General features: G+C 34.1%; 1 non-coding gene across 1 annotated transcript; it reads left to right on the top strand.

Annotated features, from left to right (window-relative positions):
- The first annotated feature begins 242 nt into the window (after positions 1–242).
- On the top strand, positions 243–365 carry LOC129403091 (small nucleolar RNA SNORA26). Its single transcript, XR_008629069.1, has one exon. It is a non-coding gene; the product is annotated as a small nucleolar RNA SNORA26 (small nucleolar RNA).
- Positions 366–4,401: the final 4,036 nt, after the last annotated feature.

Below are 4,401 nucleotides of genomic sequence, written 5' to 3'. Positions count from 1 at the left end.
GTTGTTACCGTTTTTGGCATATCGAATATACCATGGGGAGCTTGCCAGGCTCTGCCCTGTGGGCGGGATACTCTTGGTAGCTTGCTGGGCTCTCCGAGAGGGGCAGAGGAATTGAACCCATGGCAACCACATGCAAGGTAAACGCCTTATCCGCTGTGCTATCACTCCAGCCCAAAAACAGCATATGGACTTTTATATAATATGCACAATGGTATCTTAAAATTAGAAAAATTGACCTTTCCTCTCTCTAATAAGGTTGACTTGGTGCTTTCAGAGGTTCACACAGAAGGAAGAGTAAAGTCCCCACACAATCAAGAAAGAGCATTGTAAAACCTCTCACTAGGGTTCTTTCAGGAGTCATGGCCAAAGGGATAAAAAAAAAGAATAGAAAGTAGAAAAATCTATAAGGTATACAATGATATAGGAACAAAATAAAATCCAAGAATAAATTTAAATTAAGATATAAATAGACCATAATTTAACATCAGGCTGGGGAATGCATTAAAAACGAAACCACCTTTGAATGCTTTTGATGATATAGTCAGGTAATGCTGCTAAAAAACTAACCGACATATATATTAGTATTAATTCATTATTGCACCTAAATTAGTGAAGGGAAGAATCTTAACTGCAAATATATTTAATCTCTTACACTCTTAACTAGTTTAAAAGTTTAAGTACGTTAAGGAGAGCATAACTAGTTAGAATGTGTGTCAAAAAATAATCAAGTTACTTACAAGTGGATGAAACATAAAGATGAGTAGAGAATATTATTTAATACCAAAAAGTTGATGCATACATAGGATGCTACAAAACTCCATCTCCCATTTATTGTTTACAGGAATTATTTGGACTATGTGACTAAAATAGCAAATAGCTTACAATTTTCTACGTTTATATTTTTACATCAGTTCATTAAATATTTAATGTTTTAGATCTTAAGATTTTCTTAAGTAATTAATGAAGATTTAAATATAGTTTATTTTGTTTTAATGACAGTATCTAAAACAATCTCTTCATGCTTTCTTTTTGAGACTGTCCTCTATTTTCATAATCATCTGGATTTTGCACACACTAGGTCACATTCTTTTGTTTATATAATATCCTTAATATTTAATTCATGAACATTGCATCCCTGAATACTTACGGAGATATTGAGGGGTTGGGGGAAGGGTTTGACTGGTATTTAAAAAGAGTGAAAAAATTACCATTTAACTCTCAGTACAAAGGGGTAATAAATCGAGTATCAATGACATAATGAAATTATTGCCCATAATATCTTCTCTGCACTGGAGTGATAGCACAGCAGGTAGGGTGTTTGCCTTACACACAGCCAAACCCGGTTAGATTCCTTCATCCCTCTTGTAGAGCCCGACAAACTACCAAGAGTATCTCGCCCACACAGCAGAGCCTGGCAAGCTCCCTGTGGCATATTCGATATGTCAAAAACAGTAACAAGTCTCACAATGGAGATATTACTGGTGCCCACTTGAGCAAATCAATGAACAACGGGATGACACTGCTACAGTGCTAATATCCTCTCCAAGTATGAACTTCAATGTTATTCTACAAAGGAGCAAAAAAAATATGTCTGGCAAAAATAGCATTCTATACTCTTTCCAAAAGAGGTTTGCATGACATGAATCCTAAGAGATTTGCTCAGTTAAAAGCACTCTTCTGTCCTGTGGATATTTGTGTACATGACTGATTGAGTGGAAAAAACTACTGGAGAAAAATGAGATCACAAATGTATGTTTTGACTGCCATCAAGTCAATACGGTAATAGGTTGGAGAAAACATCAAAACACAATCAAAGCTGCCTTTTGTGTCTGAGTGCAGAATTCAGTGGGCGGTCAGCCAAAAAGGTCATTTTTTTGTTCCATTTCAGCGGTAATCATGAAGGAAATAACTATGAGGATCATGCCTTTTGTTAAAAAAAATAAGTTTGTGGATGACTTTCCAAAGATAGTTTGGATATTCTAAACAAATTTATAGTTATTGGATTAATAAGCTGAATTCAACATGAAGTATGAGAAACAGGTGGATATGTGCTTTGTATGATTAATACAAAATATCAATTATAGTCAAATAGTAACTTATGCAAATTTATACACATTTTCCTGAATTTGACATATTTTGTGAAAATCTCGTATATAGTTTTGAAGATACGGTATGAAATGTAAATACACCAGAGTACAAAAGAAAAAATATACAATCCATTTTGTATGGTTTTTAGAATAACATGAACTGAGCAAAGCTATAATGTAAGCAAGCGAACATTCCCTTGCACTATCAAGACAATAATGCATTAATAATAGTTTATATTATAAAAATGAAAAGGACAGGTCTTTGAAAAACTCTATTAGTTTTAAATATCTATACTATCTAGATAATTTAAATTTCTTGATTGTTTTATTTAAATCTATCTAGTTTTAAAAAATGATTTAGAACAGAACAGGGAAACCTAAAGTGCTTTCTATTCTATGGAAATAAAGACCAGTTCTCAGATAGAAAAATACAGATACAATTTTACAGAAATGGTCTTAGTGCCAATGCCAGTAACTGCTGAAAAAGTTCTGAAGAAAATATAACAATACTGTGGTTTAATGAGATAAAATATTGTGGCTGGAGCGATAGCACAGCGGGTAGCGTGTTTGCCTTGCAAGAGGCCGACCCAGGTTTGATTTCCAGCATCCCATATGGTCCCCTGAGAACCTCCAGGAGTAATTCCTGAGTGCAGAGCCAAGATTAAACCCTGTGCATCGCCAGGCGTGACCCCCCCACCAAAATAAGTAATGAGATAAAATAACATGACACTTTTATTTCAATAACTAATTTTTTACTCAATTAATATTTTAGAATTTAATACAAAAATTTAAATATGGAAGTTGTAGATTAAAAAATAAAGGCATCATATCATGACAGAAAATTCAGACAGTAAGGATTTTTTTTGTGGGGGGGGGGTCTGGAGAGATAAAACTTTATGTAGGACACATGCCCTGCATGTGACTGACTAAGGTTGGTCCCCAACAGCCTGTATGCTCCCCCAAGCTCAGTCAGGAGTGAACCCTGAGCACCACTGATTGTGGTTCCAAACAACATTAATTAATTAATTAATTAATAATATAAAACCTATTTAGAAAGTGACAGACATTGTAGCAATAGCTCCTCAACAGTTGGACTTAAGTTGGAAGTCTATCATTCACATTGTAGGTTGAGGGAATGGCATTTTAGCTAAAGCATGAAAGATGTGTAAAATTAAAAAAATAAACAGTTTAGCATTTGGGGATTCATAATTATGTCCCTATCTTATCTATCACACTGATGATCATTTCTTGAAAGAACATATAAAAGTATCAAAATGAGTATCAAGTTTGGTAATATGTACCTATAATCATGGGCTGAAGCGATAGCACAGCAGTAGGGCATTCAACCTTTCACGTGGCCAACCCATGTTCAATTCCTTTGCCCCTGTCAGAGAGCCCGGCAAGCTACCAAGAGTATCGTGCCCACACGGCTGAGCCTGGCAAGCTACCGGTAGCGTATTGGATATGCCAAAGACAGTAACAATAAGTCTCTCAATGAGAGACATTACTGGTGCCCGCTCAAACAAATCAATGAGCAGCGGGATGACAGTGACAGTGACCTATAATCATGAATCTGAGTGAGAAAAACATTCTGTATAGTATTTTATATCATTTTATCATTTTTTAAATTTTTTGAGCCACACCCACAATGCTCACTTGTTATTCCTTTCTCTGCATTCAGAAGTAATTACTCCTGTCTATGCTCAGGGGTTCAAAGAGGATGCCAGAAATTGACCCTGAGTTGACCATATGCAAGGTAAGTGTCCTATCCACTGTACTATTAGGGCAGGCCATCATTTATTCTTTTTTATATTATTAAAAATAGATAACTTCAGAAAATATTTAATAACTAGCCTTTCTTTAATATTTATGACTTTTGCAAAACAGAACTCATTTTTTCCTAAAGTACATTTAGTTAGACAGTATCTGGCAAATATTTACATTTAATATTTTTTTCTATTTCTGTATATGTTTTAAATAATCCTTGAAAAATACTGGATTGAGTTTATAGGCTGTAAGATTTCATGTCACATCTCACTCAAATAGACCTTAGTTTTAGCTGTTAAATTGGTAATTTGCCATTATTGTTAATTATTTTTGGATAATTTATTGATCTCAGATATTTGAAAATTAAAAAATACTTGTGGAATTAACATTAGTAATAAAGATTTTGATTATAATCTTGGTGTTATTTTTAAAATTTGAATATTAGTTTAAGAAATGAATTCCTTGTTGATCCACTTATATGCAAATTTCATTACTTGATCTTTTTTAACAGCTGCATAGTATTCCATTGTGAGTCAGAAAGAGAGAG

The sequence above is a fragment of the Sorex araneus genome, chromosome 2, assembly GCF_027595985.1.
Source record: "Sorex araneus isolate mSorAra2 chromosome 2, mSorAra2.pri, whole genome shotgun sequence".
NCBI classification, from domain to species: domain Eukaryota; kingdom Metazoa; phylum Chordata; class Mammalia; order Eulipotyphla; family Soricidae; genus Sorex; species Sorex araneus.
Note: the sequence above shows the minus strand (reverse complement) of the source record. Positions and strands in the feature narration are given on the sequence as shown.